Source organism: Thermobia domestica, chromosome 17, assembly GCF_964235325.1.
Source record: "Thermobia domestica chromosome 17, izTheDome1.hap1.1, whole genome shotgun sequence".
NCBI lineage: Eukaryota > Metazoa > Arthropoda > Insecta > Zygentoma > Lepismatidae > Thermobia > Thermobia domestica.
In genome coordinates, this window is record NC_137470.1 from 43,451,971 (window position 1) to 43,467,751 (window position 15,781).

At 33.2% G+C, this 15,781-nt stretch overlaps 1 long non-coding RNA gene across 2 annotated transcripts in view; it reads left to right on the plus strand.

Moving 5' to 3' along the window:
- LOC145674464 (uncharacterized) overlaps positions 1 to 15,361 on the plus strand; it is a 107,078-nt gene extending 91,717 nt beyond the window's left edge. Inside the window, exons 1-3 of one of the 2 annotated variants that reach the window (XR_014128945.1) lie at positions 2,530 to 2,643; positions 4,157 to 4,238; positions 14,874 to 15,361. This is a non-coding gene — a long non-coding RNA (uncharacterized LOC145674464). Of the gene's footprint in view, positions 1 to 2,529; positions 2,644 to 4,156; positions 4,239 to 14,873 lie in introns of those variants that run through there. The other variant, XR_014128946.1, reaches the window with a different exon arrangement.
- Positions 15,362 to 15,781: the final 420 nt, after the last annotated feature.

Consider the following 15,781-nt stretch of genomic DNA (forward strand, 5'->3'; position numbering starts at 1 on the left):
AAGGACGCGTTCTTTCGATGTTGGAGTAACAAGAAAGAAGTTTTTTCGTTAAGAAGTCCATTGTACGTTTTAGAAATTCTTGATTGCGCTGGTTGCTGCTGTTGTTATGAGGGGTTGGGAATTATGGCTTGTGTGTCAACCAATCCTATAGAATTCCAGAGAAGAATGGGTTTACAGTGTGTCTTTAAAAAAGAGGATGGATATTACAACTACCTATAGGCAACATTTTTTTTCTGTAAATCGGAGTTATCTATTTTTTAGAGGATCCTTTTTTATTTTAAGGAGTTTCACTGAGAAAGTTGGCGTGGTTTTCTGATTAATATAAAAACTGGATTATGGAGAACACTTTCATTTCGTTTCTTGAATTTAAAGTATACACTTTAGTGATCGTTTTGAACGCTGTGACTACCTTGCTTCATCTGCCCTTATATTTGAAGGTAAATTGACTTTTCTTAAATATATATGCAAATAGAAGTTCATTTTCTTTAACTGATTACAAGATGTGAAACATTATTAGGAAACGATCCTGAGACTAATTTATATTATTATTATAATAAAATCTTGTAAGAGTAATTCTAGTTGATCGGGTGAATCCATTTGGAAATCACAAACTTCTTTTTGTTTCATAGCGCATATATTTTGCCGAATGCTTCCAAGTTGTCTTATGCGATGTAGTTATAGCGTCCTAGAGACCTAGAATTTTGAGGAAAATAACATATTTTCTTATTTCCTTAAACTAAAAGCATAATCCATTGAAATGAATTTTTTTCATTTTCAGAAAAAATAATTGAGATCAGAAAAGATTAATTTTGTACTAAATATGAAATTATTGAGATTGCTATTCGTTTGTTTTTTCTAAGCAATGAATATTTTTTGTAGAATTTGGTGATTTTTATTGTAGTATATACATTCAAGTATAATAAAATGTTTTCTTTTTTGTGCTAAAACCTTAAAAATAGGTTTGCAATCTACTTTAAACGTGACCGGTTTTGTGACGTAAAAGGCAGTTAGAAACTTCTGGAGGCATGTCGAACGGAGACCTCTTGTCTGGGTCGCGAACCCCAAACAATTCTCATACCTGAAAACTACTGAATGGCCTTAACATCCACCCAGTTCCTCCAAGAAGTAATTTAAACTAATGCAAGTCTTGGGGGCGTAGATAGCGTAGCTCAGAATTAGAAACATGGGAGTAGAATTTCAAAGATAAAATTCGACAACACAGAAATAATTTAAAATAAGAATTTAATGAACTGATCTTGAATGACTGAATAACTACAGAGCATGATGTGGACTGGTATGACTTAAAGACTAGAGAAGACAATGCATAATCACTTACTTTTGGTAACGATGACGAGCAGAACCTCTGATGGACAGAATGACGGAGTGACAAAAACTAATTATGAATAATTTGACTCGCAGAGTTTCGACGTCAAAATAGAACTTCTCCTACCCGGAAGAGAATCAGGTAGTATTTATATGATTTTTCCGTCATGTCAACATTCTTGCACATTCTTTCTGAGTCTTCCTAGTTCTAGAAGTCATAGCCGGTCATTTGCATTGTAGAAGTCAAGGCACTCTAAATTTTCCATTGGATTATGAATCCTAAAGAATATTCAAACTGCCTCCACTTCGTACATTGCCTGTTTTATACACATTTTAAAATTCAATTAAATATTTTGTTTCTTTACATTGTGGTACACAATATTCCCTGTGCTTTAATTAAATATTTTGTTTCTTTGGTGGTTGAAACAAAAACGTGAAAAAAAATAAAAAGTTAAACCAAAACCAAAAAGTTACATAAAATGATAAAAGTAATAATAATCAAGTCTTCTTAAAATATTGACTCATAAATTATGAAACACCCTATATGTTATATAAAGTATCCTATACGTAATACATGATGTATAAAATGAACATCAAAATGAATAAAAGAAAAATAATGCTTCATTGAAATTTTAAAAAATGTTCTGAAATATTGTCCACATTGGATTATCCTGTATATATAAAAATAATATTTTATTGTAATGGTTAATAAGTCTTTGCAATATTGTTAGTTAAAGTCTGTTAAAAGCAGACACATAACAGTTCAGGAACGTAGAATAAGCAAAGATGGTATGAAGTCATGTTAGATAACAGATTATTTTTCTGTCGACTTATCACTTTATGTCTGTGGGAACAAACAACCATTCTTTGTTGTTGGCTCAGAGACCAAGTTCTCAAGAATGTTCACAGCGCGTTGCCAACTGTATTTAAATCCACCAAGTTTTAATCACTCAAAGTATGTGGATATACACAACTTAAGAAGTATATAATCACTGGAATAAGCGCTTGCACACAACACTATAAATATATTCTTTAGGAACATACACTCACTCACTTATTTCATCACTAAGTATGTATAAATAATACGAAAAAAAAATAAATTGAATCACTTCACTCAGTAACTCTAGGATATTTAGAGTTAGCAACACTCTTGAATATTCACAGTTGATAGCTGAAATGCAGCGTAGTAGTATTCAATGACAGCGGAAGCAGGGGGGGAAACTGGAGATGCGTAGAACGACACTGATTAGTATAATCCCCCCGTAAGATGCTACAGAGCTGGTGCTGAATGCATCTTGTCTTTATTTGTCTGTGTGTGAAGTGAGTTAATAGTACAAAGTTTGTTAAAATAATAGTTTTTTTTTCGGTGTTTCTTATTTTATTGTGTTCATTGTGCTTCCAACATAATATAGTGATGGGTCCTTTGTGTGTGTGTGTTTTTTTTAAAGTTCTAGTGGATTGTGAACAAAAGTGAAAAAAATGTCGTGAATTCAATTACAGTTCAGAGGTGTTGTGCATCAAAACTAAAACCACTGTTTCCCTTTTCTTTTTCCATCCTCACTTCTTTTCATAACTAGTCCTGCTATAATTATCTTGTAGAAATTATCCTCTAATCAATCAGTCATGTTGCTTTTAGTTGTTAAAAAAAATTCGTGACCTGCATTGCCTAGGAAGGATATATAGGGTAAAGGAATGCTCTGTTTTAGATAATAGTCATTTGCATATCGCAAACGGCTAAACGTGTTTTATTCAAAGAAATTGAAGTAAAGTTATTACTGGATAGAGGAATATTAGAAACATAATTACTAGGAATAGAAATATTAACATCGTCATATAAATGTAATGAATTTGACGTAGATGCAATTACAAATTGATTGTCACGTGACTCGAATGACAGATTAGAAACATAATGAGGTGCGTGAGGGCCAGTAGGTTGCGGTGTTGCCAAGTTTTGCATACAACATTTCGAGAAGGTGCAATCATATTTGAACAACAGTCTTATAAATAATATAACTGCAATAATTATACAAACTAATGTCGTGGCTTCGATGATAAAAATAATTTGTCTGTCCATTCTCTGTAAAAGAAAGAGAGTGAAGGGACTACTAAATATTTTGGCCATAACAAAATAAAATAACATAATATCTACAACAACTACAAGCAATAATAAAACTTATTTCCTATTTCTCAACTACTTTCTTTCGTGTTCTCTCCGTCTGTCTGAACCTTAGAGATCAACTATAAGTTTCTATAAACATCATAAACAAAAGGTACGTTATTCAATCTTAACCTAGCTCAGGATAGTGTAAGTCCTGAACAGTCTCAAGCCTGTAAAATAGGGAGAGAGGTTGAATCTCGTGCCTCAATACACTAGTCTTACTATTAATATTGTATATTCTTAGTAAAATATTCCAATAAAATCTAAATGTTCCCTGCGCTTTAATACGCAGACCAAAAATAACATACTCTTAACATGATTGCATGAAAATAAGACTAACAAATTTAGCATGACGTCTCACACCTTGGTAGCCTTAGATCATGAATTGAGTTAATTCAAATAAAAACTAAATACATCTATGAATTATTACCATAGTCATTCTATCTTAAATTATTTAGAGAAAACTTTAAAAAAATTCTCAAAATCAATATTGAACTTTGGAATGAGGTGGGGAAGTGTACTTGTGGTTCATACAAGGTACAATGCCCACATTCCTATGAACTATCTCTATTAACTTACAATACTAACTTATTTCTACTAATATTTGGAAGTATTTAAGTAAAAAGAAAACTAATATTTTGTTTCTCTTTTCTTTTTTTTAAATATATTTTCCAGGTATGTATGCTGTTACTGATATACATAATAAACTTAAATACATAAATATATTGATAAGGATAAAATAAATACACATAGTTCGGTAAGTAGTTCAATGATTACTACCTTCAAGATTGTTTGCATGTGAGTTAGCGTAATTTTTCTCTAGTTTTTGCAATTTAAAAAATAAATACAACAATAGAGCAAGAAACAAAACTAACATAATCGGGATTACAATTGAAAAAATGCTATGCAAGTTGTCAAAATGTAGCATATGCAAACTATTTTCATTGAGTTTGAGTGATTCTAATTCAGCACTGATTTGATCTAAAGATTTAATTGCATACGTTACATTTAAATGTGGAGCTGAGATATTTATTGTCAAAACAACATTCGTGTTGACCACATTAATAGTTTGCCTTGAGGGCAATACAGTGTGTTTTATAAAGATGTTTTCAAAGTTTTCATACAAAATGAATTGTGTTTTGTTGTTACCATAGACTAATGGTTCAGTATGAAGAACATTATGAGATGTTCTTTTTGTAATGTGTCCTGGTATTAAAGAATTAACTAATAATCCTGCAGGATTATAAAGATGACTATACTCAAGCTTATGTGGAATAGTTTGAACTTCGCAATTAGTAAATGATTTATTGAAAACCATGTTCGTTAAACATTTCGATGGAGAAGTGACTCGTAAACTAGACGTCTCGCATAAGAATAAAAATGAATGCCATTTACATAACAACTTATTGATTTATATGAATTTGTTGTCGCTTTCATATACCTGTTCTGGAATATTATATTTCACAAGCTTATCAGAATGTAACATTCCCAAATTGGAAACTTGAAACAATTTTGAAATTTTGTTTGGTGTTACTACTGGTGTTTTCAAAACTAAATCAACATTCAGTGTTTCAAAATTGAAGTTAACCAAAAATACAGATGAAATTGAATAAAATAAACCTATATCATGGACATACAAAGTATCTTTTAAAATTGCATGGTTTTTAACTAAACTTAAAACTTGCTTTGAATTTAATATTTCGTGAGTCACTCTATTTTGAAGAATATTGGATACCATTTTCATAATCCTTTGCTGTGATTGATAGTACGTAAACATTGCAAGCAAATAGGTTTCTATGCTAACTACTTTACAAAATCCTTCTTCTATGTGTGATTTCATTTTCAGCATAGTGTGTTTGACTGTTAAGGCTACATTCTGTACAATTTTAACTTCATGATTAAAAGCTTTCTTGAGATTTTGAACTTCAGTTTTTAACAAATGATCATGTTCCTGTAACGCATTTACAGATGCCTTTAATTGACTGGTTTGATAAAAATTATAACCTGAAAGACCTAAAGATGTAAGACCAAGTATCCAAGATACAATTGATCTCCGATTACGATGTTTAGGTACACAATGAACTGAATTGTTCGAAAATTGGAAAGCACATGGTATAACGTCTTTGATTTCTGCAAAAAATTCTCTTTCATGTTCCAATAATTCTTGCTTGAATTGAGTCCAATCTGTACAACTATCATTGTGTGGTAACGTGAAATTAATATCCAAATGAATCCGAAGTGTAGTATAGATGTTCTCTGCATCATGAACTGCAAAGCCTGCTTGCGAAATAGCAATGCCTAGTTCTGCTAAAGTAATTTGTTGCTGAGGGTCAAGATTTAGCTCACAGTAGCTACTCATGGACCATACAAGAATCAGAGTCATGGAAATCCAATTCATCTGAAATGAATAAAAATTTCCACTAAGCGCCTTGTTGAAAATGAAATCTCAGATTTAAAATTTATTTATAGGATGTTCTCTAATCTAATGTTTACTTTACAGGATCATTTTTTTTTCTCTAATGTTGATTCGTTTCTCTAAGTGTATAAGAAAAATTCATAATTCCTAATCTAACCCAAAAGGATAGAATAGAAAACGACACAATTGAAGATTATTAAATTACGTTTTGATATTGAAATTTAGAAAATGTTAACATATTTCTATGTCAACTTCCGTCGATTGTCTGGACTTGGTTGAGGTTCAGCGTCGAGAATTCGCTGAAGCATATCAAAACGCAAAATAATAAGATAGTCCACCGCCAGTTAATACCTATACTAAATAATGTTATATTTCATAAACTCTTTTTTTTACACTAACGTTCCCATTTGCCAATTGGAATCTTCGTAAAACGGACGTAGTCTTCTAATGTCAAATGAATCCTCGACTTCTTCATTTTTCAAATTTCGATAGCGGATTCAGTACGAATTTTCATTCAATTTTTCAACAATTGTCCCTTGCGTTCTGAATTTGTTTCCAAAGCAAGCCGGAACTCCTTTCTGCGGGTTAACATCTTGGATTAGGACTTTCTGTCCTAAATGAAATTTTTGATCGGAGTACTTTCTCTGAAAGTATTGTTTCTGCGACTCAAATCTCTTAGAAAGATTTTTCGCTGCAATCTCCCTCGCATCCTGTACATTCTTGATTCGGACTTCGTTCTCCACGAACTTGCATGGAAGATCTAACTTCGCATCCAACATCGTTCTCGCTTCAAATCCGAAAAGAAGATAAAAAGGCGGAAAACGGGTACCTTCATGTTTGTGGGTAATAATACAAAATGTTATATTTGCCAAAGCCGTGTCCCAGTCATTTGATTTCTTGTTTGCAAAATGCCGATGGCATGTTTGTATTTTGTCGTTAAATTTCTCAGCTAATCCAATGGTATAGCTACTAGCTGTATTCGCAAACTTCAACTTGATGTTGAATCGTTCTGCCATTTCTTCCATGATCTTCGATTTGTGGGATGTCAATCTATCTAAGTAAATTAATTGAGGAATACCAAACTTGAGAATTATTTCCTCATAAATGGCATTAGTTATCGTTTCTGCCGTAATGTCAGGAAGACTTTTAGTCACCAAATATCTTGTAGAAGCATCCACCATTGTTAAAATGTATTTATGTCTGTGTGTAGCCGATAAGGGAAAAGGCCCGCACTCGTCAATCACTATTGTACTCATAGCAGAGTATGCTGGATAGGTTTGTGGATGTAGAGGTGTTCGACCAGATCGTCGTTTGTTCACCTGACAAGATATACACTGCTGACAACGTTTCTGTATGTACTGCTTTAAGGCTGGCATGTAAACTTTCTTAACTGCGGCTGAATACGTTTTTGAAAAACTTAGATGTCCCCCTCCTAGATTAGAACAATGGACACAGTCAAAAACATAGTCTCTTAAAGAAGAAGGAATACATAATAAATAATTCATTCCTCCAGGATGTTTTTGTTTACGAAAAAGGCGTCCGTCCTTGATCTCAAAGTAGTACGATTGTCTTTCCGTCTTCGCGTCCTTCGGTTTTTCTCCTTCCAAAACTCGGATGATTGGACCGCAAAAAGAGTCCTCCCTCAGAAGTTTGCCGACATCAACGTTCTCCTTGAATGAAATGAATGTATTCAGGTCTTCAACATCAAAGTCCTCTTTTGTTGGTTGATTATTTGTTTCCCTGGAAAGTACATCTGCCACATTGTCTGAAGACTTAACATGAATAGGAATATACTGATATTCTGCTACCTGTAGTTGCCATCTCGCTAGCTTCGATGGTAGGTTAGGAGTATTTTTCAAGTAGGTAATTGACCTATTGTCACAAAGCAATTTGAACTCTCGACCAATTAAAAATACTCTAAGCGCTTTGAATGCACTTAGCACTGCGAGTAACTCTAAAGAATAAATGTCCAAATTCTTCTCACTGTCTCGCAAATTCCTGCTGTAGTAGGCTATTGGATACCACTTCTTATCTTCATCGCGTTGCATCAAAATTCCACTCACAGATTTTCGGGAAGCATCTGTGTACAAAGCCAGAGGTTTCTTCGCGTCGTACGGCTTCAATATGGGTGTCTTCATCAATTCTGATTTTAGTCTATCAAAACTTCTCTGGTGTTCGTCTGTCCAATGAAATTTCACATTTTTTCTCGTCAGTTTTTGAAGAGGGTCCACTATTTCTGCATAGTCCTTGACGAATTTCCTAACATAATTCGTAAGTCCCAAAAATGATTTTAATTTTTTAGTTGATGTAGGTGTCTGAAATGTTTTGATTGAATTAATGATCTTGTCCGAAATTTTGTAACCAAACCTGGATAATTCATGTCCTAACGCTATTACTTTATCGTGGATAAACTTACATTTCTCAACAGAAAGCTTCAGACCTACATTACGTAATCTTTGAAACACTTTTTCTAAAATCTCAATCATCTGCTCCTGAGAATTCGTTGAAATCAGGACGTCATCCATATAACACATCACATGTTCAGGATAAACGTTCGCTAAACACATGGACATAATTCTACTAAATATTGCTGGAGAATTTAAGAAACCTTGAGGAATCGAACGATAACGAAATGACCCGATTTGAGGCAAATTAAAAGCTGTATAAGGTCTAGATTGTTCTGCCAAAGGAACACAATGAAATGCATTCTTGATATCTAACGAACAATAGTACAGTCTTCCTCCTATAGTAGATAAAATATCATGTATTGGTGGTAAAGAGACGGATTGTAACACTGCGTGAGAGTTAAGGAGACGCGAGTCCAAACATAGACGTAAATCTCCATTTTTCTTCTTTACAAACAATACGGGCGAGTTATATGGGCTTTCACTATATTCAATAACTTTTTGGTCTAAAAGAAGATTGATTTGTTCTCTAATTTGTGGTCTAAGGGCCGCAGGAATAGGATACTGTCTTCTATAGAAAGGAACCTGTGTTTTTAACTCTATTACATGCTCATAATTCTTAATTCTCCCTATAGAATCCTCTGACCAAGCGAAAACTTCGGCATATCTATAGCATAAATCAATCAATTGTTCTCTAATCTCAGGTTTAACCTCTGTACCAACATCTAGTTTTGTACTATCAAACAATTTCTGATCTTTCAACAACTGCTCTGAATCTACATCCTCTGACTGTACATTGAAACATTGAAAATCACTTAAATATGCTAAATCTTCGGCATACCCTAAAATCTCATTTTTCGCTAACGAAATTGAAGACACAAAAGGATTAATAACCTGTACAAAGTGTTGTTTGGGAGATAAAACTGTCCTAGGAATCAAAATTCCTGTCTTGTCTTGTAACGATTTGTTTGGTTCAAGTAACCATTCTTTTCCTGTCTTTGAATTCGCTTATTTTACTTCAACAAATTGTTTCGTTCGAGGCGGAATAGTAACATCATTAACCAAAACAAACGCAGGGTTCATACTATTACAAACTAAATTATTAGCCTGTGGTGATAATTCCTTTGAAATATCCCTGTTATCACTTATAGCAAACCTAGGAGGTTTTCCAAATCTACGTAGCAACAAAACATTTCTATTCAAGTCTATTTGTGCTCTCTGGGATATAAAAAAATCATTCCCTAACAACATGTCTTGGGAAAAATTGTTTAACACGCGAAAAGCATGATGAAATGTTTTCCCATTAATCTTAAAACGAACAATTGCTATTTTATTTATCAAAAGAGAATTTTGAGTAATTCCTTTTTTGCGTGTATCAATATTCAAAATCTTAGCCTTTGGTGAAACAAAATCTTCTCTAATTATTGATATTTTTAAGCAGAATCTAACACAGCGTGAGCATTCTTATCTTCTATCAGTATTGGCATTAAAATCATATTGTTTTGAGTGGTAATGGAGGATTTTACAACATGACCCTTTTTCCCGAATACTGCGTTATCTGTAAATGTATCTCCCACATTTACAGACATTACGCGTTTAAAGACTGTTTCCGCAACAAACATGTATCCTCTGTGTGAAATCCATGACCACAAACAGAACAAATGGGATGTGTTTGTGCCTGAGTCGGATAATGTTGATAATTACTACCAAACATAGGTGTTTGAAACTGGTAATTATGAAAATTACCTCTAGGATAAAATTGATTTCTCGACTGGCCTCTAAAATTCTTATAGTTACCACGCAATCGACCTCTAAAATTTCCTCTTTGACTAGAGTTATGATTCTGATTTCCTCTATTTTGTCTGAAAAAGTTATTCCCTTTTCCTTGAAAATTCTGTCTGTTTTTATTACCATTGTTTTTATTACTACTATTACTGTTATTCTGATCAGATTGTTGCTGACTAATCTGTAAAGTTAATTTCTCTAACCTTTCCTCTAACGACTGCAATTGATCGGAGCTAACTGGACTTTGTGCCTGATTACTTGATTGACTCTGCACTTTCGGTTCACTAGCCTCCTGTTTAACTAACGTTTTCTTTTTCTTCCTTTTTTCCTGATTGTTCAGCGCTTTCACATCTACTTCACTATCAGACTCAACCTCGGAAGAATCTGCTGTTAATGAAGTTTTCAACTTTGGAAGTACGGACTTCCAAGATTGTTTCGTAATGGATGTATTACGTTCGCGTTTTTCCCTTCTCTGTACACGAGCTTTATTTTTCTCAAGCTTAACTAAAACATCTAACATTTCTTCTACAGTTGTAAATTCATATACTCCAATGCGCTCTAAATAATAAGGTTGTAATGCAGAGGCTATAAGAGCAATCACCTTTTCCTCTGACAACTTGTCATCAAATCTCTGAATCAGCAAAAGCATGTCATACACAAAGTTCGTAACTGGTTCATCAGGTTTTTGTACTCTTTCTCGCAATTGATCTTCTATGTCTAAACCTAGTGTAGATCTACCAAATTCCTTAAAAATAAGTGTCTTTAAATTGTCATAAGATTGTGGCTCTTCACTTTGTCTCTGCAAAAATACCCGTAATCTTTTTCTAAATTGCCCTGTAAATGCTAAAGGTAACATTTCCTTTTTCTTAGTTTCGTCCCAACCATTGATCCTACATACATCATCATATTCTTCCATAAATAAACGTATATCATCACCACTTTTGACATCGAACCTCGGAATAGGCAACAAATCTCGAGCAATCTCAACCTTAACCGAATTGTTTGCCGGAGTTTCTGTATTCGTTCCTTGATTCATTTTGCTGTTTAGCCTAGTATTATATTTATGTGGAAATCTTGTTTGCGTTTGCGCTGACTTTTTCTTTAATTTCACTACATGTAAATGTATGTCATCTAACAATTCTGTTAACTCATCAATGGGCATGAGCAAAATAAGGCAAGAAAAATAACATCTTAACTTAAATAACTAATATAACATTGTACTCTATGTAATATAACCTTAAATTCCTAAACCACCTTAAATACAACCTTAGCACTTAAATTCTAAAACGTTTAAATACACTTTGAAATATGATTGCACACTCCCGCGCTTGGTGAAACATTACGATACCGAAATCAATTTGAACAGTGAATTTCAACATACAAAATAGCTTGTAGCACTATCCAAAAGACCGCGCACTCCACCATGCTAAAACCTTAAAAATAGGTTTGCAATCTACCTTAAACGTGACCGGTTTTGTGACGTAAAAGGCAGTTTGAAACTTCTGGAGGCATGTCGAACGGAGACCTCTTGTCTGGGTCGCGAACCCCAAACAATTCTCATACCTGAAAACTACTGAATGGCCTTAACATCCACCCAGTTCCTCCAAGAAGTAATTTAAACTAATGCAAGTCTTGGGGGCGTAGATAGCGTAGCTCAGAATTAGAAACATGGGAGTAGAATTTCAAAGATAAAATTCGACAACACAGAAATAATTTAAAATAAGAATTTAATGAACTGATCTTGAATGACTGAATAACTACAGAGCATGATGTGGACTGGTATGACTTAAAGACTAGAGAAGACAATGCATAATCACTTACTTTTGGTAACGATGACGAGCAGAACCTCTGATGGACAGAATGACGGAGTGACAAAAACTAATTATGAATAATTTGACTCGCAGAGTTTCGACGTCAAAATAGAACTTCTCCTACCCGGAAGAGAATCCGGTAGTTTTTATATGATTTTTCCGTCATGTCAACATTCTTGCACATTCTTTCTGAGTCTTCCTAGTTCTAGAAGTCATAGCCGGTCATTTGCATTGTAGAAGTCAAGGCACTCTAAATTTTCCATTGGATTATGAATCCTAAAGAATATTCAAACTGCCTCCACTTCGTACATTGCCTGTTTTATACACATTTTAAAATTCAATTAAATATTTTGTTTCTTTACATTGTGGTACACAATATTTGGATTACTTCACTACCAACATTTGTGACTACTGTTTCCGTTGAGAATCAACAGGTAAGAAAAAAATAATATATTTCTTATTTTTCTTGCAAGAGCACAGAATGAAACTATTTGAAATTAATATTACTTGATTATTAACTATGTCTACAATATATAGATAAACAACTCATTTAGTTAATTTGGTTTCAATTGAAAACAAGGATTAGGAAAAGATAAACAGTAGAAACCAAATACAGTTTTTAGCTAAGAACTGAAGTAAATGCCGAGCTTTTACGTATTAGATAGATGGTTATTTTATATTTGTAGCGATCGTGAGGACAAATGTTGTATTATTGAACCATGTTTTATATACTAACTTTGGAAGAACTTATAAAATTTATCGAGATAAGTTAGGATCCCTTTCCGCAGCTAGGCTATATGAGACCTAGACCTAAAGTGGAATTTAAGTTTTTGTCGGGAACTGTTCAGGTTTCTTTGCTAAAGGCACGTACATTAACCGGTTATTAAAAAACTGCTTTCCTGTTCGTGTGCATCAGCTAAGCTATATGAGACGGGGACCTAATTAACATGTGATCCGAAGCACATGAGATTCCACCGGAAATCGAACGCAGGTTTGCACGCCAACCGACAAGTCACGAAGAAACTACGAAATTTATTGTTTTACAGAGGGTTAAGATTGAGTTTTGAATTATTATAGTGTGGAATTAGAATTATTTAACTTGTTACTTTTGACGGATATTGATTTTTGGTGACCATACTATTCGGGGAAAGATACAAAGTGGTGTTTATATGTTGGCTACCATTTGAGCATTTATATGTTGTGAATGAATGAAGGAAATCTTTATCTTATTATTTCGTGAACTGGTAGATGGTCGAATCCAAGTTAAACCCTGTATTTGGTCATTAGGTTGTTCGAACAAAAAATAAATAAATAGGAACAATTCAGTGAATTTAACGGAAAGAGTAAAGAATCATTTATGATAGACTAATCGATTGAATCATGTTGATGCGAATTTTTCTACATTTGGTCTTCCTGTTGGAGTTTTTCCCTGTATTGACAGAATGATTCAATTTGATTGTTGAGTAAGAAGTTATTCATTACCTTAATTTAGTAGATGGCATAATCTTAAGAAATTTTTAAGAACAATATTTTGATCTTTTCTAAATAATTAGAAGTGTTTGCTAAGCATAGATCTGCTTTGCTTTTAGCTCTATAATTTGATATCGTAACCTTATTTTGTTTGCTTTATGTATTATTCATACGTAATTTATAGTAGAATTATTATTATTCAAACTTTTAGTAATGTTATTGGGAAAAAATGAAATCTTTAGTTTTACGTCCCACGATTATAATGGTCATACTAGATCAAATTAGAATGCAAGTGGGAATAATCCCTCCGAGAACATGTAGAAGCACTGTGCTTGTGGAACATCCAAACTGTTATGTTTCTTATTAGAAATGTTAACATAAATGAGGGAACCCCCGCATCGGAGGCGAAACCTTTTACCACTGAAACACCTTCCCCCTTATTCATATTATTATTGGATTAGGAATGTAGTCAGAAATTTAGATAGTTATTGGATCACTCTACAGAAGAAAGGATTTTCCAATTTAGATTTCCTGAGATTTTGCCATCTAAGATTATGTTAACACGTTACGTCTCTTGACGTGCACACAATTCAATGAAAGGGAATCTTCACACATATTGCTTGGTCTGAAAAAGCTTTTACACTTTTTCGATCGAATGATTTCACAGTAAAAGAAATGTGACGTAAAAAGTGAATATATCAATAAATGTAAGTGTAAAAAGGAATACTGAAATTAGATTTAAAAAATTATATTTAGGATTTAGAGTTCTGACATCTAAACTTATTGTGTCCCTTTACAATTTGAGGGATGACATCTTTCGGGGAGGACAAAATCTGAAAAGGAAAAAAAAATGTATAATCCCTACATGGTAGGGAACCCATTATACTTCAGTGTACTGTTGGATTGTCTAATCTGAAGGATAGTATCAACTAGGTAGAAATCATCTGAATTTGGTGAAATTCTTTTATTATCTGTATGTTTTAAGCTATGATAAAACACTTGAAAATAACCTGTGTCATATGGAAAATCGATGTTTTTCGTAACGAAATAGTTTGATCGTACCGACAAAAATTGATCAGTTGAGTTTATCATTCTGTTGAGGTATGGAGATAGGTGAATGAAGCCTATCCTATCCCAAAGTCACTTGGGGAATGAGACTCGAGGTATTTGAAGGCAACGGCCTGTACATGAATCGGTTAGGCGTAAAGTAGTTTTATATTACAAGACTGATACATAAAATTTAAATTACTTAGACTTTTAATTTTGTAGAACTGAAGCCTGTTCTTTAAGTTATAATTTATTGAAAATGATGCTTGCTTAAAAGATCAAAAATTAATAGTATTACAGCTGTACCATTGGGAAAATGTTTAGTTTTGATTTAGGGGTAATTAACATAGGATTTACCTCTTTTGAGATAATTGGTTAGCCATAAGGATACTTAAGTTAGATTGTATTGGATTGCATGTTCCAATTATTGATAATTTTATATCTTTGTTTCTTTGCAGAATGGATGGATCGAAACCGTCATCTGCATTTGAAATTATCGACTCATTCCATAAATTAGATTGTATATTAATCGATATTGAAACAGAAGAAAAGGAGAAGTACCGTTTCCCAATGTTACACTTTGTGAACCCGCAAAAAAGGAAAGAAAGGAAGAAGAAGAAAGGAGAATAAGAATGGAGGAAGAAGAAGAAGCAATATGGGAACCGATCCCCTTAGAATAAGCAAAAATTAATATAATAATAGGAATGAAAAGGGTTGAAGCACTTGAAAAATTAAAATTAAAAAAGACTGTACAAAAGCAGAGAAAAAGAAAGAAAATCAGCGTAAATAGTTATAAAATAAAAGAAAAAATCTAATTATAGCTGTAGTTAAAATTTGGTGTTTTATTTCAAGAAAATGTGATCCCTCTTTTTGAATAGTATATGTAAAAAAGAAAAGAAAGGTAAATTGGTTACTTGATGGTGTTGAAAAAGGAATCATTCTTGAAGGGAAAAACCGGTTTTTAACAACTTCAAAGCTATATGTGACATGCACGTACAGCTTAACATGTCATTTCAATCACTTAAATTGTGACTTGTTTTTTTTTTTTTTTTGGCAATAAGACTATTTGAGTCATGCACCTACAGTTTAACCTGAGATCCGAATCACTTAAATAAGGCTATTTGAGACATGCACCTACAGATTAACCTCAGATCCGAACCACTTAAAACGTACCTTGGAAATAGACTATCCGACACATTAAGAATAAGTGGAAGAAAATATTTTTTATTTTTCAGTTTGTAAACAGAAAGTGAAGTTAAATAGTTTCAAATTCTTAATAGAAGCTATCAACATACACAGAAGAATAAGACGGTGACATGGGAAGAATGCAGTGAACAATTATATTGAATAGGTGATTGTTTCTTTT